The 22557-nt window shown below is 39.2% G+C and overlaps 1 long non-coding RNA gene across 1 annotated transcript; it reads right to left on the reverse strand.

Moving 5' to 3' along the window:
* Nucleotides 1-4807: 4807 nt before the first annotated feature.
* LOC308194390 lies at nucleotides 4808-18413 on the reverse strand. The gene is made up of 4 exons (XR_013950496.1): nucleotides 17363-18413; nucleotides 16977-17178; nucleotides 14951-15553; nucleotides 4808-9281 (listed from the first exon to the last, which is right to left on the reverse strand). It is a non-coding gene; the product is annotated as an uncharacterized lncRNA (long non-coding RNA).
* Between the last annotated feature and the right edge of the window lie 4144 nt (nucleotides 18414-22557).

Genomic DNA, 22557 nt, shown 5'->3' on the forward strand with positions numbered 1-22557 from the left:
GAGCTGTGTCCTCCCTCCCCCTCAGTTCTGCTCTTCCCAGTGAATTACCAGTTTCATGCACAGGCTTCTTCCTCGCTCCTTTCTCAGCACAGCCCAGAGAGGCAGACATTGGTCTGAATTCTTTCAGGCCAAGGAGGGGCCAGCACCTCAATCTCCCCCAGCCTCACGTGTATGAGGGCACATCATTCCTTCCTGCTGTACTTTCAAAGCATGGATGCAAGCATTCACCTTCAGCAAAAGGTTTAGGGGTTGGAGTTGTACGTACGTAAAGGCTTTGCTAGAATGAGGGACAGGATTTTGGATACACCAGTATGCTCAGCCACTCTTATGGGCTGCCTACTGAATTAATACAATTCCCTGCCTGTCCCCTTGGCTGTCTAGGACAACATGCCAAAAAAAAACCAGGGCCCAAACACCCTAAACCCACCCAGGCAAACTTCTGAGAATGCTTACCTATTTCTTGTGGTTCCACAGATACTCAGCCTGCAGGTGGAGAACTGTTCATTATAGGATGTAGAAATGGCTCCAAATCAGCTGCAGCTGACATGAAAATGCAAAATACCATCACTAGTTTCCATCAGAACTGGAAATAGAGAGCCGACATTGACAATCTGGTGCTCCTCAGGCTTGTTGAAGAAAAACTACAAATGGTTTTGGTGCAAAATATCTTCTGACATATGTTCACTACCACCGTGAGAGGTCAGTATCTTCATCTCTGAACGCAATCATTATTTTTTACAAGGCCTATGTACCAGTACAAAAATGTATTCTTATACTGTCTGAGAAAGAGAAAATCAGAAACTCCTCAGTTATACTAAGCGTATCTTGCAAACAGAAATACAGAATCAGTGGGAGATATTTCAGAAAAGTACAGAATACAAACACAGACACATAGGTTTCTACAAAAGTCAAGGCTTGTGCTTCAGCTGCCATTTTTTTACCTGTCTACTCTCTGCCTGTAATTGTGTATAGCACTGCGACAATTAGTGGCTGGATGTTGTAATGCAAATAAACACATTACAGTGTTCATCAGAATCAAATTTTGTCTTAAGCTGTGATGATGCACAAGGGATGAAAAGAGCACAACAGCATTACAGCGATTTTTAGAAAGCCTGCAGTTCCCAGCTGTTACTACAGGAGTGTCAGAAGCACTCCAGGGGTCTGTCGTGAAATGGTGACAGCCAAACCAGCAGAGAAAGACAATTTCTAGAGGTGAGATCAGGAGCCACCAGTAGCCAGCAAGGGAGGCTGAGTCTAAAACATTATGAAGTGTAGATAGGAAAAGAAGCCAGGGCTTTATCAGCATATATTTGGTTTTCTTTCCTTACTCTCCAAGCCAAGAGTCACAAACCCATTTGTTTACCACTTCAACCCAGAATCTGACTCTCCACAGAGAAAATTAGGAATGAACACGGGTGCTATACCCAAAACAGTTTGTAGTCTGTTGTTTGCTATGCATCACAATACTGTTAAACGCCATAACAGGCTCATTTATCCCTAAAGTCTCTTTGTAGGCCTTTGGCAGAGAAAAAACAATGTGCTAAGCTAACTCTTGATATACACAGCACATTGTGAAACCTTGGACGTGAATAAGGCAATAGAAAATTAAATTTCTAACCAGTCCAGAAAAAGAGATGTTGACAACTTGGAGAATTTATGTATATAGGTTAAAATCATCCTTTCTCCTTCTTCTTCTTCTTTTTTTTTTATTTTTTTTTCCTTCTGAAAATGTGTTTAAACTGGAACAGAAACATACAAAACCATGACCTTTCCTCAAAAATCTTGATATTTTAGGTCCTGATCCTGCTAATACTTGGACACAAAGGTAAATAAAAAGAATAGAATAGAATAGAATAGAATAGAATAGAATAGAATAGAATAGAATAGAATAGAATAGAATAGAATAGAATAGAACAGAACAGAATACAATACAATACAATACAATGGGTCAGTTCAGTTGGAAGAGACCTTCAAAGATCATCTAGTCCAACTGCCTGAGCACTTAGGCCTAACCAAAAGTCAAAGAATATTATTGAGGGCATTATCCAAATGCTTCTTGAACACTGACAGGCATGGGTGTAATTACTTCTCTTGAAATTAATGGGGCTAATCATATGGGCAAAGTTGGGTGTGGGCAGAAGTACTTGAGCAATCAAATCTAATTATGCATAACTTTTGCCACAAGATGTACCAACCAGTAAGGCAAATCATCTTTATACTGTTTTGGCTGCTGCATGCACATGTATACTCTGAAACAGTGCATTTACACAGTTGTCATTACAATTGAACTTTAAAAATAGCTTTTTTACAAAACTTCTACACTAATCTAACTTCCTTTTATGCATGAAGTAGTATTTTCTAAATCGAGGTGAATCAAAATATATACAATGCTTACCCATACGGTACTGTGTATTTCACATGGATGGTCAAAAATTCACAACAAAACTCACTAAAATTATGGAACTCATGCCAGAATATCCAAAAGCAAAGCAGTAGTCAGTCAACTGTTTTTGTTGTTCAAAAATTTGTATAATTCCATAGTATATGCAAAATGCTAGGATACCTTTAATTTCTTTATTCATCAAACCTTTTTACTAAGTAGTGATGGACAGATGGTGTAAGCTACAAGTAGTTTTACTTTTTGCCATGTGGTGCTATATCTGTTCACTGACTTAATGAATGCACATTCCCAACATAACTGGTCAAACGTTCATACTTGAAAATCAATTTCAATCTATGTTCTTTCTTTTGCCAGAATTGCAGGCCTTATTATTTAGTCATCATGCAAAATTATTGCTAAAGATTTTGACCACTAAAACATTCATATCCACGTATGAGGGCTGTAAGCCTAATTGTAGATGTAGTGAATCTACAGGAAGTAACAAGGGATGGGCAGTAAGTCACCAGAAGAGTTCTATGAATATCTGACATGTGTCTTTGGTCAACCACATTCTCCATCATATGCCATGGTCACAGGTCTATCCTGATGCATCACATAGGTTTAAAGGTGAAAAGACAATATGGTTTATCATAAGATATGTAGTAAAGCCAATAGTAGCACTGGAAACAAGAAAGACCTGAAATATAATCTCCATAGACCACTAGTACATCTTCTCTAAAGAGACATGCCCAAAGAAAATATTTCAGTTCAGATTAAAATCTAATGTATTATTCAAAATAAGCACTTTGATTTTATTTTTCAAAAATAAAAAGTATCTTAGTAAACTCAAAACTTTCCAATACCTACTTCAGTTTTTCAGAGACTTAATTTTCTATTTAGCATATATAAAAAAAAAAAAATAAAAATCCTGACTAGTCAGGCTTATAATGGTAAAGCCAGTCCTAAATATTTACTCGAGTGTTTGCAGAAAACAAGCTAAAAATGAGCAAAAGATGATTAAAAACAGGAATAAATATTTACTGAAATGTTTTTCTAATTATTCCTATTCTTGCAACAACTTCAGTAACAGTAGCAGCCGCCAGTCCATGTACTTATCATGCAAGTAAGATCACTATAGATTTCACCAAGACTTAAACATTTGTAGAATGGTGTGCAGCTGTACTTTCCTAGGATGAATGTACCCTGTTGGTTAATATTTTCAAATTTCCCAAAACATGTAACAGAACAGCAGGCAACATTGGAGAGTTGACGGCAATATCATTTGACTACCAGTGCCCTTTCAGATCTATAGGTACACCTTCATTGTACAAATGCATAATACAGGGAGCTGCATCACTGAACCTGATGACAAGTCTACGAAGGAGGCAATCACCATTTCTTTGGCTGTACCAGGAAAACAGGCATATGGGAGAGACTCATTACTGCTTTCACCAGCAGGGGTTCACTCAAGTATTGCCAGCCTTAAGAAATTCATTAACATATGAGTACAATCAAAATGATAACAAAATACAGTGCCTGGGTTGATAAAGTCATATGTCTCTGGGAGCAGATCCTTTAAGGGAAGTAGAAAACTTCTTAAGGTGAGATGTATCTTCATAGGCTGGAGTGCAGCTGGACAGACTTGAATCAGCAAAGATCAGAGAGAAGGCCCACACATTTTAAGAAGAACAGATTTTTACTGTGTGTTAGAAAGCATGTCAACAACCAGAGGGTGAATACAGGATCTTTAATGAGACTGTTTCACTTTCAATTCAGATAGCGTATATTCTACTCCAGCCCAAACAGGCTTTAGGTTATGGTTTAGTCTGTGCAGATCAGCAGGGTTACACCCTTAATATCAGCTTCAAAGTGAGCTTAGTTTTTGTGCTTTACGTACATCAGTGGCCTGGTTAACTAGCTCCAAAAAATGCCATGAGCAAATGAAGAAAGTAAGAAAAGTCCATTATTGTATAGTCATGGCCCAGCCTACAAATAAATGGAGAAATCTCCCATAACAGGAATGTTTAAAAATAAAATCCTTATAACTGTAACCTGGCTGTGTAATTTATATGTATTGGGAATCTTTCAGCTGGCCAGAGATGCTATAATTATACTACAGGAATCTTGACCATGAATTTGGCATATCAGTTTTGAAAACATGCCCCAGGGTTTCCAAGCTGCCATAATTTTACTTGAGCAGTAATGGAATAAATGCAATCTAGATACACGTTGCTGTTCTTCAGCATAACTACTTCTTCAGGCAGATTTACCATAACGCACTCTGAACAGAAAAACTATGGCTCATTTACAAATGTAATTTCAATTGAGGATAGTTTTCCAATCTTCTTTCATTTGAGTCTCAATTGAACTTCTTCTCCTTTTTGATGGCATGATTAGACATTGTGAGAGCTGTTGCAGATTAGTCAAGCACAGAGAGAGTAAATTGGGAAGGATGTTTTATCAGTGCACGTCACAATATATGAAAGCAGATGTGTATGCTCTGAGCTGTTCCCTCAAATTACTGTTATGGAATAATTTAGCCCTTTTGATTCTCACAGATTACTGCTTCCACTGATCATGCTGTCAAAATCAAAGTGAGCACTTCATTCCGCTTTTATTCATGCCAGATCTATTTTGCTTTCATAATGAGCAGATATTACCACTGCACAAAGAGGATAAAGACATTCACAGTGATAGATAGGCGAGAGATTAAATGGGATCTTTATGACTTCTTCAGCCATCAGTTTTGACTGTGCGATAAGACGAGTCGAGTTGGGCACTGATTTGTTCTTTATTGGAGCCAATATTAGCATGAGCTTACCAGTGCACAGTCTGATAAAATCCATTTAAGGTGGAATCTGTATAACAATTCATGAGTTACAAGAACTTCTGCAATAAAATGTGTCTTCAGCAACCTCTGCCAAGGAAAAATAAGCCAGTTCAGAATTATAACTCCATACTTTCTGGGACATTAATGAATTTATAATACTATGATTTAAGGGTCACATTGGGATTATGAACACTCCTGGAAACACATATTTAAACCTTTACTCTCAAATACCACTTTGTTGTTGTTCTGAGGGATGTTTGGGCAACCCCTTAAAAACCAAGACCCACCTGATCCAGCCAAGTTTTAGAAGTTGCATGGCACTGTTTCCCCACTTATCTTGGGTAAGGCTTTCCACCTGCCCCACAGTCCTCCAGTTCTTCAAGATGGCTTTGATTCCTGATGCTGTTCTCTGTTGTGATGTAATGCATCAGGATGTATCTTGACTTTAAAAGGCAAGCATCTATCCATTTATTCAAAGAATTGTTTGATCTTGTGTTGCCAACTATACGTCGTGCAGTCTTCACATGAATGTGCAGTAAGTAATAAAAGTATTGCCAACGTAAAACAATCTTAAGTAGGCAGGTACAGTAAGAGCAATGGAGTAGGATCATTCTGAATACACTGCCTTTAAAAATAAACAACTTCATAGCCACCTGCCAAAGTTTCTTTTGTTTATTCAGCAATATTTTTCACTTTAAAAATTTAAATATGGAAAATTCTGAGTGGATTATCAGGGAACTTTAACATTCTAAGGAAATTATAGCATTTAGCAGGCTCTAATCCCAACCAGTAACTGGAATAATGTTTTTGTACCCTCCCAATGAATAAGACAAATCCTAAATTTCTATAAAGAATATATTCAAATAAAGAATATTTTCAAATAAACACCTTTGGATAAAGCCATAAGTTTTATAGACAACTCAACAATATCAAGGCTGAAAAAAACATAATACAACCCAAACCTAGATAAATGAACTATCCAAAAGCAATGATTCACTTTACAGTATAAGTAATCTGTATTAGTAGACAAGCAAATGGAAAATTGACAATAGAAAAACACCCAGAGTTCACACTAAGCCTCAGAAGAATCGCTGAGCACTCTCATCACTAAATGAAGTCAAGGGAATCAACAGGTCCCTGTCATTAGCCATCCTGTATTTTCTCCTTATTTTAAGCTGTGTTACAGATTTGATATTTGGACCAAAGTTGCTAGCTATTTTTTTATAATTCACAGGTTTTCTGAGGAAAAAAGGCCTGATCTGTTGTTTAGTGTTAAGATAATAAGAAATCCACAGTTCTGAAAAAGCAATTGATGGTTTCAATTAAGTTAACATCATTCCTTTGGGCAGACAGTACAACCCCAAATATATAGGCAGTGCCCTCCACCACCTACTGCCCCAGATTAAGATTGACAAATGACAACCTTTTCTCATTCTGCCTTCTATTACCAATATCCTGTAGGTAACAGTCATAAACACTTTTCTTGTATTCATCCGTGAAAAGACAACTCCCCTGTGCTCTTAAATGACTGGGGATAGATGACCCTGTCTCCAACCCAGTCAACAGTGCTGACCAGAAGCAGGGCAACTGCAAGATACGTGTCTTCACATATTGTGGTAGGAGCTGCATTACAAGTATATGCCAGTGTAGAAGAACCTATCAAGAAAAAAACAACTATCAAATGGGTCACTGCACCTTGCTGTGCATATCTTAATGTTCCTTAGCACGTAAATCCATCTTGTCTTAGGTAATCAGGTAGTGAATTAAAAGAGCTCTTTAAAAGAATCCTGTAGTGGGAACATCTATGGGAATTAAATTTATACCAGTGAAAAACTTCTTGCTTAATTTGGCCTGACTTTTACTCATATGAAAGAATACAAATGGACCCAACATATGTGGTTTACCCATTTCTTTAAAAATCCACAGACGCCATAAATGCTTCAGATGCCAGTCCCTTTTAGCATGAAATTGAGGATTCCCCGCTGTGGTTATAGCAAGAGGCTGAAGAACACAGACAAAGTTTTGGTTCTGTTGGGAAAGATACTTTGGTCTGCATCTCAGTGCCTTGAGTTTTATAATATATTCTTGCTTCTCTTTTTCTCTTTTACTTCCATTTTAAGTTTATCAGAGAGGCAACTCTCTTTAAGTACCTATAAAATCAGTACCACCTCTACACTCGTAGAATAGAATCATAGAATCATTTAGGTTGGAAAAAACCTCTAAGATCACCTAGTCCAACCTTTAACCTAGCACTGCCAAGTCCAGCATTAAACCATGTCACTAAGCTCTACATCTGCATGTTTTTTTTTTGAAGACCTCCAGGGATGGTGATTCAAGCACTTCTCCGGGCAGCCTGTTCTAATACTTCACAGCCCTTTCAGTGAAGGAATTTTTCCTAATACCCAACCTAAACCTCCCCTGGTACAGCTTAAGGCCATTTCCTCTTGTATTATCACTAGTGCTTGGGAGAAGGGACAGATCCCTACCTCGCTATTGCCTCACTATAGCCTGCTTTAAGGTAATTGTAGAGTGTGACAAGGTCTCCCCTGAGCCTCCTTTTCTCTAGGCTAAACAGCCTCAGCTCCCGCAGCCACTCCTTATAAGACTTGTTCTCTAGACCCTACACCAGCTTTGATGCCCTGGCATGGGAGTCTGTGCTAACAGCCTTCCCAGGTTTACAACAGGCACAGCGGCACTGTGTATCTGGGCATGTTTCAGATGGAGGACAGCAGCCATGAGTGCATGCAGGTCATCCCTGGGAGCCTTCAGGCAGCTGGCCACAGCACTGGGAGAATCACCGCTAACAACAGGCTCCTGTCAAAGGCATTGCCATGACCACAGCTGAGAACATCTGGATTAACTAAAGCTTAATTGCAATGACATTAAGAAATGGTAATGATTCCTGACATTAATGAATTATGGGCTAGTGCCATTCTCAGAAGAACATCTTTTCTTTGCTAAAGTTACCTTAAAGAGCTAAGGAATCACATTAAGAGGGGATATGACCCATTATTCCAGCTAAAAATCAGGCTACTCAAAATAAAATATCACACTGAAGGATTAGTGGCCTTTACTGCAGGTAGGTATATGCCATATGCTGAATGTTATACCTAATCGATGCTGCTTTTTCTAAACTAGATCTTAAAAAGAGATATTTGTAAATAGAAACGTATCCAAAGACCAGGGAAACACAACTTTCATGGACAGGGTATTGTCAACAAACCTGAGAGTCTTATAGAAAAGGGATGGGATGAGTTATTTTTGTGCCATTTTACAATCCATAAGAGTTGAAAGCAGAGAAAAATGGGAAAATATGGCATTGTGTGTTAATACAAATATTTCTGAAGCTATAAGTGTAGCTTCTCATTCAAGTTTTAAAATAAAAGAACCATTAAAGCTATAAGGATATGGCAAGAACTGAACCACAATTGATCATGTCAACGAATATGCTTCCTTTGTAACAGAGGTAAGATGTCCAGGGCCTAAGGCATTGGAGAGAAAAATTGCTTTTGTGCTTGTGTACATGAAAGAAATAGCCAAAAGATCAGACTAGCAAATAGGAGAGCAAGAACACACACCAGCTTCATGAGTACGTAGCCCTCAAGAAAGAGAGTTTGTTGTTGCCCAGGTGTTACCCTAGAGAGGTTTGGAGTGATGAAAAGAAACATCAGCTCCTGTTGCCTGGCTCCTGCCCAATCCAGGGACACCAGACAGTGCAGCCTTTGTTTGTAGACTGGAGCAGAGATTCCCATAGCCCAGTCACTTCTTTATTATCTTTACAGGAGCCATCCACAGAGCCTTGGTGGAGTGCTGAGAACAAAAAGCCACGATAGCGGATGCACAGTCAAGGTGGGTCCCTGCGTGGGACAGGCACAGGCAGTGACAGGGAGACACCGCCAGAATCACCAGATGGGGAAAGAGATGCCACTGCCTTCCCATTTCGTCTCCTCTTTGAAGCAAGTGTGTTACCAGTGACACCTCCATCGCACTCCCATACCCCCATAGCATCAGGGGCTGGGGGCTGTGCCATAGGGCAGGTACAGTCACAGTGCCTTTGGGCAGCAAGACAACCTAAAAGGAGAACAATAGATTAAATTTGTGATGAAGACTCTCATGAAATTGTGTGAACAGTCTGTTTTGGGTTGAATTTGCTTCCATTTTGGATCTGGCAAAGATGGCACTCATAATTGCCACGTTGTTGTGCCTCTCACAAAAGGCAGGGGTGACGGACAGCACAAAACCACTGTGCCTTTCACTCCAAAGATGCCTCCCCATCCTTAGCTGCGGAGCATGGGCAAACTGCTGTGAACAGCATTGTTTAGCTGGTATTTGAATGACTCTTTGGCCATTTAATAACCTCTCCTGCTCCCCGATTTAAGATACTGTCACAGTTTTAAGTTTTAACAGGGGAGGAGCAAAGCCACTGTAAAAGTAAAAATCAAAATGCTTCAGAGGACTAGAAGATGAAAGGAAGAAAATCAACTGTTCCTGGTGTTAAATTCAGTGGCAGTAAATCCTCTTCTTTTTTCCAGTATTTTTTTCCAGAAATAATTTACAGTCCAAAACGTATCTCATGGCATACAAATCAATCTGTATTGAGCCTGCCTGCCATTAGAGAAGGTCCATGGGGGAAAAAAAGAAAAAGGGTCTGTAAATAGACAGTTGCACTGTGACACATTTTCCCCTTCGAAGATGTCTGCTATTTACGCCATTCACAAAGTTTAAATAAAAGCCTAGCTTGTCCTTCTGACGATGGGCCCCATTTTGCAATAGGGCCAACGGGCTACCAGAGCAGAAGATCTGGCTCTGGAGTTGTGTGAATGTGTTCAGCTTGGTCCTGAACTTGCAGCAAGCCAATTAACAGCATGCCAATTAACACCAGGAAATGGCCCCCAAAACAAGGCCATGCCGTTTCACCCCAGATTCCAGACCAAAAGAAGCTCCCTTTGGTCCGACTAGTGCATTTTACATACTTTGATGAAGTTTCCACCTTAAGGATTGTGGGGAGGAAAAAATAGAAAAGCAAATTGCAGAATGTAGACTGAAGTACTTGCGATCCTTGTGACAAATACTAATGTATAAATCAGCAGCCCAATCCAGGCCCGGGCCGCTGATCATGTTCTTTGCTGAAATGTCACCTGTTCCTATCTAACGATTTGCATAATGCAAAGCTTCTCACTCGTAAAATACAGATTAAGAGGGGAAGCAAAGAGTCATTCTCGAACCATGGAGCCATTTCAAAACGATGAAAAAAAAAAAAAAAACAGTCTTTACTATTAACCCTGTCATAGCCAGATACTTTTTCCCCCCTTTTTTTTTGCAATGGAAATGATAGCTCCATTTTGAAAGAAAAATAATCAGTTAAATTCAGCCTTGGCCTTTTTATTTGTTTGCCTCAATTCCATTAGACTCTGAAATTCAATGTGAACAGAAATAAAATAATTAAACCACATAACACTGAAACTTCAGTGAAAGTAGCTGTCTACTGACAGATTCCCATTAACTTCAATGGAGGAGGCTCTAGTAGCCATTTTGGGGAAGTTCCTTTATACATTTACCCAGACTTTTAAATTTACCATAAGGCTTTTGTCTCACTGGCACACTTCTTTCTGCATACCGTTGTGACAAGCAAGATGGGAGCACGTGCTGATGCCACCATGTCCTGCATTTGGTCACCTGCAGAGCAGCAGTGAGGGATTTTTGGAGGAATGGGTTTTATTTCGGCATTCCTCCAACCAGGCTGCCAGCACCCAAGCCCATTAACCTCCAGTGAACGGTTCAAAACTTATCTATTTTCCTGTGGTCCCAACCAGCACGTTGCTGAAGTCTCCTTGCTTTCTCTGGCAAGAGAGAGGATTTAATATATCATGCCAAGCTTTCTGCACCCTGCTGAACTGTTTCCTCTGGAAGGCTGCATTTACTCACCACTGGTTAAGCAGTTTCCTGTTTTCTTTCTCAAGTTTGCTCATTCCAGGGGAAAATAAATAAATAAGCAAGCCTATCCACACTAAAATGCAATCATAATCGATAAACCGCAAAAATTTCTCATTATCACACCTATGGGCAGGAGGAGCAACCATGCTACTTGCTTGACTAAGAACTGGGTCAATTACTTTAGGGTAAGGCAGAAAGCTTTGAACTGTTAGATTTTTTCTGCTTACTCAGAGATACTTTTCTGATGATATAAATCAGAACAGGAATATGAGTTTAGAAGTAACCTGAAGTTGTAAGAGATGTTAGCAAAGGAAGTGTGATAAAACTTGTAACATTTAAGGTCACCTAGAAACAAAAGCTCTTATGTGCTGCTGGAAGATGAGTTTAGGCATAAAATTCAACACTGATTTCTGCACGTTGTGGGAATCATGAAATGTGCTTTCCAGAAAATCTCCTGAGTCCATCTCCTCCTTATGTATAGGAGGAGCCATCCCACAGAAGGTTACTCACTTCCTTGCTACTTGTTTTCGTAAAACTTGTCAGAAATTTCTGTGACCATATCAAATTAGTCAGTGTTGTCCAAAAATTGTGACAAAAAATCTGCTGAACATAAGCACATGAAGAAACACTGCATACAGAACAGGATTTTACAGAAACAAGGTTAAATATGGGAAATAAGGAGATGCAGCTAATGAGAAGTAAACAGAAAGAGGACATGATAGGCAAATGAGAGAATTTCACACAAACTTAATTATAGATCAAGTCAAAGGATGGGAAGCATATCATTGTTTTTTCCCTCCTTTGTCTTCTCATCTCATAGTTGATCTTCTTTCAACATCTAGTCTAAAAAAAAGATGCTTTCTGAAGTCAAGGGCAAGAATATAGGGCTCAGAGGAAAGTAACTTGAAAGACAATCTAACTAAGTTTGAAGCACTGATAGCCATGAAGGGTGGCAAAGGCATGTTGCTTTGTAATGTTTTAAATATTACAGGTACAACTCTTGTACAAACATTGACAAAAATTACTGGGAACATTTTTCTTATCGTCTCCTCTTCCAGATACTTTTATTGTACTGATGTGGCAGAGGGAGGCAGAGAAAGGTGAGAACAATGCCAAGAAGGGACAGCCTCCCATTACACCTGCACTTCTCCATCCTTCATCATCACTTTTTAATCTGTTAGCAATTCTTTTCCTGTTCTCATCTTCACTATTGAAAATCTTGTCGCTGTTCACCCCATTGTACATCCTCTTCCCAGAATCTATATCCTGACCAGTGCAAGAACAGACTAGATGATCTAATGGGTCTTTTCCATCTCACAATCTGTGATTTTTGTCTTTATACAGTACTTCATTCCCTGTTTCCCCTTCCATCTCCTTCTGCAAATTGAGACTGGCTGAGGGGAGGTTTAAAAGAGAATGAACTGTCACTTAAACTCTCTGTATCACTCAGTCATTCTTATAAACAGGGATCTCATATGGGTTCAGCTCTGTCACAAAAGCTAAGTCTCTAAAAATTTCTTGATATTCAAGATGTGCAGAGTAAATTACAAAGAGCAGGTTTGTCCATGAATATTTGTCTTTCAAAACTAGTATTGTTGCTCAAAATGCTTGCAGCATGCACATGAACACATGTACACAAACACCCAGCCTTCAGAAGCTTCAACAGTTCCGAAAAAAGCAGCAGCACTGTCCAGCATCTTTCCGTAAAAACAAAACAAAACAAACAAAAAAATGTGTATTTTTTTATGTAAGGGTTTGTATTTCATAAAGAAAACTATTGGGTTCTGTAGCCTGACCTGCAGGTCACATAAGGAATTACATGCCAATGACTTCTCTGGAGATGGGCTAAATTTTCAAATCTGAGTTCTGTTCAAGACTTTCTTAATTTCTGGTGTGTTTTTAGGATAATGGACTACCTTGCTACAATGGAAGAATTCATTCCCAAGACCCATACTGATGCACTTTTTAATAGGGTCTGCTATGCTAATTCTGTTCATCCCACATCTGAAATTGAGCACTCCATAGCCACACTTAATTTGCACAGGCCTCTTTAATTGACACCCCTTAACTTCACATAGAGGCTACCTCTCATTTATGTCCAACATGGGCAAAGCACAGCAAGGTCCACAATACACCTGGGCAGGAATTGTGTCATTAGCTGTGTTGCTGACTCACTGGTGCAATTCCACTCTTGGATAATCAATGGCAAAGCATCAGTAAGTATCTACTTCTGTTGAGTATTACAAAGCTCCAAAGCAGTAAAGTACTGAAATACAGGTTTAAGTCACAAAGTTAATTGCTGAATTGGGAGCAGAACAGGGCAATGCTATCCTACATCTCTATGGCATTATTTTCCCAAAACAAGAAGTAGACTTTTACATTTTCTGCAGCATTACATAATATATTCCTTCCTGCTTCTATTCTACTGATATTTTTAAACCCTAAATAATAACCCTAAATGATACTCTAAATGGTATACTGACATTTCTAAGCCCTAATGCTAAAAATATCATTGCCATTGCTCAGACCATTTTCATCTTATTTTATAGTGATATCTAGGATTATCATTCTTTCTCCACTTACCTCTATCCAAGTTAAGCATTTTTTTGCACAAGCTGTCTAAACAAAATAATGGTAATAAAATTATTACTGATTTCTGTGCTTGAGCTCAAGCAAAAGGTGAGCTGCTTTCCTACTCTATGGAGAATTCTATTAATCTTCAGAAAAAAAAAAAAAAAGATGGAGAAACAGACATTGGAAGAGAATAAAATGGGTTTTAGGTTCAATGGGCATTATCTGAAATACTTAATAACTCCAGTATCACAACTCTTTGGTTATAATTCTGTCCAAAAGAATATATGTGATATGATCATTCTTTCTCTCTTTTTTGACAACAATTGATCAAGAAAAGTGAGTGATTTTCCCCTCCAGTTCTGTCCCTCTGCTTCTGTCTCATGAGAACATTTCCTTTGCTCATTCTCACAGCTGAGATTATGGTCCTGTTTCTAATCAGTTACAGGATGCATTTGTCTGTCTTGAAGTGGACTTATGTGCAAGATAAATAATAACACTATTTATTTTCTGTGCTCTGCTACAATAAAGAAATCAAGTTTACAGAAACATCATGTAATGATCAGTTTCTTTCTTATAAACATCTAAAAGGTAAGCTTATTATTATTTTATTGAAACCATAAAAGGAGTTTTCCTACAGGCACTTCTTACATTTTCTAGGATATGAAAATCTGCATTAGACAACTTCCTGAGGTACAGAACTGCATGGACCTGAAGGGTAGAAAATATTAGACAGAGTGCCGTGCCCTAAATGAGTTTTAAAACATCTGATATTAAAAGCAGCACATATCATGCTCTTTCATATAGCAAAACTTAAAATATATCAGAGGTAAAAAAGATTCTGAGGTCAATTCCATTGTGTTTTCACTAAACACCTCTAAGGAAAAAAAAAAGACACACAATAAGAAGCAGGAAAAAGCAAGCAAATAAACAAAAAACAGTTTTTGCCCTTGATCTTCCCTTCAGTGTAGGCAATCTGCTAGAATTTGCATTTTACACTTGGGGCCCACTTCCCTTCCTCCTGCCTGAACCACTCACCCCCGCTGCAGAAGTCAATGGGCATTCGGTGTTCCTTGCTGAGCCAAAATTGATTTGTGTGTGTTTCAGAGGCTTATAACTCAGCTCTTCACCGTGTAAATAAATTGACAACTTTTCCAAACTATGAACAGCCAGCTTTCTTCCTATCACCTTAGATAATGTATATATGTGATATATGCATATCATCAGTGACTTACCTGTTAAAAACAAAAGCATGAAAAAAGTCAAAATTCAAGATTTTATGTCTGTATAGATAATACTAGGGGAAGTAAATCCATGATACTCTGATCCCTGGCACTCCTTTCTCACTAGCCCAGTAGTCATCCTGCCTCTGTTTTGGTGTGGTTTCCTGGAGCTCAAGTTGTTGCAAGATCTGTTTTCAAGCAACAGTACTCTTAAAGGAGTATGGTGTAGTTATATTACATTCTATTGCGGTGCAGTTTATATATATAAACCATAGCAGTTACTTTTTCATTTTAGATGCTTGTTTAAGATATCTGAAAGGAGGGAAGGAAGAATTTCCTCTTTAATATATTCAGAGCCACTGTGTGGTGTCTCTTTGGATATCTCCTTCCCCCTCTCCTGGGAGCCAACAGAGGCTTGATGTCTCAATGGCATCCATGTGTTTAGAGCTGCTCTCATCATACCAGGCACTACCATCCCATGTCCCCCCCATAAAGCAACACAGAGACCTCTGCAGACTTTCCTTTGGCTTTAATTATAAGCTTTTTTCAGACTGAGGCAATCTAGTTATTCTTTGTTTAGGCTCCTGGTTCATAACACGGTCTCCTGGATGACGTCTGAAAAAAAATAATAATAGAAGTTAAGTAAAATAAAAAGAATAATTAGAGAGAGTGAAGACAGACTGCTTTTTCAGTCCAGTTCCACAAAGTCAGAACCTAGTGACGTTTTTAGCATTCTTCCAAACCAAATGAGACACTTATCCACCTGTAACAGTCAACAAGGGTAAAAATTTCCTACAGCATATCTGAAATACAGGTTCACAATGCAGAAGGTAATGAGTGGATTTCCAACTTGCATAATAGTTCTAGGTAAATAAATAAATAAATATCATAATGCTATAACCTTGTTATAAATGTCCTTTTTTATGAATATTCCATGCAACATATTCTGGCACTGCCTTGGCTCAATAAAACCTCCATATGGGATAAGTTTAACATATAACATCAGAAGATTATTACTATGTTTCAAGCTAAACAAGTGTTTTATTTAATCAAGGTCCAAGATTTTTGCTGTGTTTTTATTTCTGTTGATGCAGGAGAGGCACAGTGGGAATCAGGCAAGGCAAGATGCTTCTGAGTGAACGGAGCTGCCCACACCATTTCAGTCAATAACTGAGTCATTCATTTGCTCTTGTTATGGCCTAAGGAGGGCAATGGGCACATCTGTGGCACAATTCATAAGTGCCTGCAACAGGTTTGATAATCCATGCCCTGGAAGTGCCTCTCCAATAATTCTGCAGGTGGGCCATGTCCAGTGCAGGTATCTAGATGGCAAATTCCAACACAAGGTGAAATTACTGGCACCCTTGGTCACTGAAGATGTTATCTCATCTATAATGAGCATCAATAATTTAGGTTTGCTTGTGCATAAATTTGATCTAATATGTCTGTGTTTAAAGCCAATTTAATCAAAGGGTGGAAAATATGGGTTTTCTTAAATCAGTCTAAAATGTCTCACATTTTCTTACCTGTTTCAGGTGCAGGCGTCTGTGCCAGCACAATTTTTAGCTCTGTGCAAGATTAAATTTGTCCCTCAATTAACACCTCTGCCAAATCCTCTTGAAGTCAATGAGAGCTTTTTCACTGACTTCATTAGATTTTGGACCCACTCAAATCCTTCTTCAGTTCATGACCTGTAATGATTCCAGTAGGCTCCAGTGGAGCAGTACGTTGAGTACCATCACCCATACACAAACACACATATTCAACTCTCAGTGCATTCTCTGAGCTACTATTTGTTGTTTTCCTAAAACATGGTAAAAGTGCCCCTCCAGACATAGTGAAAAAGGTGAAGAGGCTGGAAATAAGTTGGCACTTATTCTTAATTGCTTTGATTTTCCTCCCATTCAGAGGGAGATCCCACTGGCAGCTTAAGAAGTAAGACATTTGCATTTGTCCCCCAATTGGATTTTGTTCACAATTGGGGGAAAAAAAAAAAAAAAAAGTTTTCCCTGAGAATAAAATTACACATTGGATGTACCTTGAGGAGTTGTTGAATAGTTGTTGAATACACTCTCTTCTTTCCTTGGATGTGTCTCTGTCCAGGCAGCACTGCACACACTTGTGTGTTCAGGCAGCCCCAAGACTGGCTCAACTCCAGATCTCCCATCCTGGGGGCTGCTCGCTCCATCACTCAGGACCTGCCACAGGCACATGCCGAACTCATCTCTGCTCAGTATGCTCTGTCAGGGGGACAACACAGCATGAGATATTTTTTTTGCCCTGATCCCCCACAACTATAGGGAAAAGAACACAGGGGTTAGTTATAACAGAGGAAAGGAATGACTAAATATGCCTTAAGAAGGCATGGTGGGACCATCCATCCCACAGGGTGGACAGAACAAGATACAGAGAGAAAAATCTCACCCTGAGCTCAGTCACAGCCAAGTCAGCATCAGAAAAGTCACAGCACGTTAGAGCAGGTTTGGAGACACTCCTTCAAAACGCAAACTTTGCTGCTGACCTACAGGAATGGGATGACACATCCAAGCGGTCGGCACTGTAGGTGGAAGGGGAATGAGCAAATAAGGGCTTTGTCCACTATGGAAAGCAAATGGTGAAGAAAGAGCTAGAAAGAGAAGAACATCTCGGTTTGTGCAAGAAGACTGTACAAGCCCCAGTGGGCAGAGCTAGCACAGAGGTGTGGAAGACAAGGAGGGAGGAGAAGAGAAGGACTGATCCTGGCAAGGAGTGGAGACCGTGCTCAGCTTATTTATTCCCCAAGCTGCTGGGGAGGGAAAGGGAAAGCAAAGAGAAGGGAAGATGCTTTGCCCTGGGTCTGGGGGAGCAGGAAGGCGCAGGAGGGAGGTGGTTAACAGACCGCACTCACCAGGAATGGCAGTGACACCTGACTGGGAACTTGGGGAAAGAGTTGGCGGCTTATTAAAGCAGCCGGACCCTGGCTGAACCCCACGACTACACGCTAGGATTGCTGTGTGCCCCTTGATAACTCACAGCTGCTGATAAAGTCCACTGGTAATGGCTTTTTGCTAATGAGAAAAGTGCCGCTGATTATGACAAATAGCCTTGGACCAACAGGCTAAGCTGCTACATAGGCTCCCAATTGTCAGTCTGGGTGATTTTTGCATTTCATTATTTCTTTCCTGACGTCCTGGCTCCTTCTATCCTTAACATACTCCCAGAGCCGTGTGTCACAATTTTAATAACACTTCTTTATCTCAATTTTTCCCCCCTCTCTCCATGGGAGCTGGAAACAAAAGGCTGTTACAGAAATAATGTTTAACCCCGCTGGTGTGCTGCAGGAAAAGAAACCCCCACAGCTATTGTTCAAGAATTAAAAAGGCGTAAATACGGCACACAGAATCCACTCAGGCCTTAAAGACAGACTTTTAAAATACCTATTATTACTGTTATTTAGAGGCCTTTCATGTCTAGTTTCGAGGCCTGCCATGTTCCCTTTCCCTCCTCCTGTGACAAAGGTATAGCACATATCTAAGCACACGGGGTGAAACCTTGGGGGACAGTGGCACCATCTTGCTATTTTGGATGCCTTTTAATAGCAGCAGTATTATTTTATAAGGAAGAATTAAAAAAAAAAAAAACCAAGGATTCAGAATAAACCTGTTATCTTGTTTGCAATTGTTTCCAAATGATTCTCTGTCCTTAAAAAAATGAGGAATGAAATCTGTTGTGTGAGTGAGCAGAACCAAGGCCATGCATGTCCTAAGGCTAGGTGTAAAACTGATTCTTTTTCTGCCTTTAAGCTCACAAATTAGCAGCAAACAACTGAAATTCACTGAGTTCTCTCCAGCCTGCATGTCACTAGGATTCATCAAAGATCCCTGCTTTTTTGAGGATACATGCCAGCCTAGGGCCCCATAGCTTGCAGATGGGTCTGATCCCACTGAAGGTTCCTTGTGTACCAGTTCGTGCTGCCTGCTGCAATGCTCATGTCCTGCTAGGGGCAAAAGGGTCAAACCACTGCCAAAGAAGCATCTTGCAGAGATAGCGGAGAAAGCAGGGGCAAGTGAGTTGTGCTGGAGCTCTTAAACCATTGTGTTTTCAGACCCTATTAGCCTACTTGTAAATGCAATACCCAGGATATGCAAAAGTGTTTCTGGGAGCAGAATTAAAGAGACAGACAAAGAGGGTAACATAGGCACTGTCCCCATCACCATTTCCTAGTCAGGCATCAGGAGATTTTAAAAGACAGAATGACCAGGAGAGACTGCAAAAGAACGAGGAGCTAGATCCCAGTTTAGATTTTGGGATTTAATTGTACGACTGTTCATGTCTATCACTTACATTTCTCTTTGTCTGCAATTTTATAAAGTGCAACACTGGAATATCATTTGCTTTATAAGTGGTATAGCTACATTACATCAACACCATTAAAATCATTCAAATTGGAAAGGAAAATTGAGCTTAAGCCCTTCTTAGTTCCTCTATGATATATAACCTGTAACTACAGGATTCCTGTTTTGTTCTTTTAAGCATCTTGAGGAGTATCACGCTTTCTAAGCTTTGTCATCCTCAGCTGCAGTTGAGGAGAGATGAATCTTTAGTTATGTTTCCCCTTCTGTATTCTCTCCTCAAGCTTGTCTTAGAGAACTTACAAATATTGAAAAAAAATATTAAAAGGAAACAAGAAAATTACAGAATCTGTTTTGAGTTTGTTTGCTTGAAATCTCCTGTACCAACATCCTGAATTTTTAGTTGTATGTAAGATTCACCTTGAAAAAAAAAAGCATACAAAACAGATAAAATTATCCTACCAAATCCACAAAATATATGTATAAAAAAATATCTTACTTACTAGAAAAATAAAATTATTTTTAACTTTATAACAGTACTCATTCTCTCGTGTTCTTCAGTTTCGTTTTTGAACTTGATCATTATAAAGACGTTTGCAAGCTAGTTTTATTTGCTGTACAATTTCTGTCACTCTGCAGCAACACTCCATGGTCTTCATTTGATTCTTGAAAGGAAAGTTTGCTGGATAAAAACACCACACTCAGCTCACACAAGTAGTGTCAGCTGTGAGCACTGGTGCAAGATCAGAGCCAGAAAATTAATGCACAATCAATTCCAAAATCACTCACAGAGCAGCAACCAGATAATAATCGCTCCTTTGAGAAGGAAACCTTCACAAGCTCCCACTATTTGTTCAAGACTATTTTGTTTTTTTCAAGACAACAACCTGCTGGAAGTCATCTTTCATCTTGGCTTCTCTATTTGCATGAGAAGCTATAGCTGTCACAATGAAACTCTCATGCACTTCTTCAGTTTTGAGTTTTACTGGATAATATTCCACCAACGCTGAATGTATATGTTTGTTTGATTGCTTTTTTTATACAAACAAACAAACAAAAAGTACCAGCCAGGCTCTGACTCCTAATGACAGTCTTTTCCCTTGTTTATGCCATTGGTTTCAAGTCACTTACTTGAGGAGTGGTCCCATTACATTGAATCTACAGGGCTTGTATATTAAAAAAAAATAAATCCCTCCTGTTCCCCTTCAGCTAACCTCCAGCCTGCTTTTCTTCCTCCAAAACATCGTCTTTCTTCATCCCTTACAAATGTCTGGAAAATGCCTAGAACAGCACGGTTGCCACTGTCAGTAACGTGAATATGACCACAATAGAGGTCATGCTTAAAAAGTCTCTGCCAGCTGAAGAGATTTTAACATTTCAGTCAGCATCCATATCGTGAGCCAGATTTTGCTGCTGTTAACCTGGCAAGTTACAATTATGTCTAAGTAAATCCTTAGCAGCATCTAGAAATTTTATAGTGTATGAACCAGAAGACATCTAACCTTAACAGCAATAACAGAGAAATGTTACTATTGTTCATTAATTAAAAAGGAATTAAAAATTGTGATTTTTCAGGTTGTTCTGCTTTTTAACAGTATTTGCAACATTTTTTTTTATACTCAGTTTATTCATGGAGCTTTTTGTGACTTGACAGATTTTTGTGTCTGGCAAGGTATTTAATCTCTCCTGCACAGTGAAAGCACTTCCCAAATTTCAGGTTTGGCTGCTGGAAATGTGAGGGCATTGTTTCTAAAGAAATATTTATATGTTTAGGTCTATTGACCATTTATACCATTATTTAAAGGGGTCACAGAAGAGGGCAGTGGTTATTAAAACAGAGAGGGTGAGCGAAAGCAGAAGAGAGGCAGAGGGAGCAAGAGGTAAGAAACTCATAATGGGATTTTTCATGTGGAACGATCATTTTATCTAATACGTCTGAAAATGTAATCCATTACTACTAATTACCATGCTGGCACTGAAATACGGGATCACACTTCCTCCAGATCCAGATAGGGGCCCAAATCTCCGCGCTCATTGTTCTTCCCATCCCACCTCGCCTCCCTCCCCTTCTGTTTCTCCAAGAAGAAATTCAGGCCCTCGGACATTAGTGAGGAAGGGCCCGAGGTCTCCCTATCGTCCTAAAGCAGAAGCTAAACAATATTAGCCAATCATTTTTGATAGATGAAGCATGGAAATTAGTTCCAGAGTTTAACTGATAACTGAAACCACACAGTTACATTCCATTATGGCAGCCTTAATTGATGAGCTCATTAAGCCCATTATTAGAGAAATTGATTTCAAATAGGCACTTAAAACTGGCTGGCAAAAGAAAAAGGTGAAGAGATACCGTACAATGTGAAGAAAGTAACTAAAATACATAATGAAGCAAGTAATTTTATAGGTTTGTTTAATGAAAGCCTCAAGAGCATATTAGTTGCTGTGTGGATTTTAAACACTCATTTTATGTACTAATAAAGCTCGCGTCCATTATGGGAGTTCTGAATGCTTCCAATCTTTAATGCAGCTCTGCTACTAATTAATTAATTAACCCCAGCTGAAGCAATCAATTAGTCATGCAGAATCGACACTTTAAAGGTCTATCAGGTAGCACTGGGTAGCAGCACAGAACAGTGAAAGCAAAGTTTCTTTTTTAATTATTATTATTTTGCTTTTGGCATCACAGAAAAAAAAAAAAAAGACAGGACTAAAATTTAAAAGCTATCTAAGCAGCATAGTAAAGAAGGTGATTAACACTTTGACCTTAGATTATTTCAGAGGATAAAACAGTGGAACAGCACAGGGAATTTTAGAGATGATTTGGGGATGGAGATGCACAACATGGCCAGTTAATTTTGGATATGTTTGTCTCGAGCAGATGCTGCTGCTCAGAGTAAATGCATACTGCTGCAGGTTTCTGGGCAGCTGCACGGAAGCCCATTTTTACACCTTGAGGCTGAGAAAGTAAGCGAATGCAGCAAATATAGTAATAATAAACCTCCTGAGAGCAAATCTTCAATTTATAGTGCTTATTTGGGAAAACAAAAGCAAAAAAAAAACAAACCACAGTCCCTGTGGTATTAACCCCTTTTGTGCCTTTCAATACCCTCCTTCTACCTTCTCTTGAATGTTAAAATGTAGAGCCTATGTTCAAAAGGCACTGTATAAATGGTCCTTCATTAAACAAAGCTCATCATCCATGACCGATTAACCCCAGTTGTAAAGTGAGATTGCTGTCTACCCAAGCTTACGTGTGGATGAGCTGCTTTGCTGGGAGACTGAACTGAGGGG

The sequence above is a fragment of the Anser brachyrhynchus genome (genome assembly GCF_964034855.1).
Source record: "Anser brachyrhynchus genome assembly, chromosome: 4".
In the NCBI taxonomy this organism is placed as follows: domain Eukaryota; kingdom Metazoa; phylum Chordata; class Aves; order Anseriformes; family Anatidae; genus Anser; species Anser brachyrhynchus.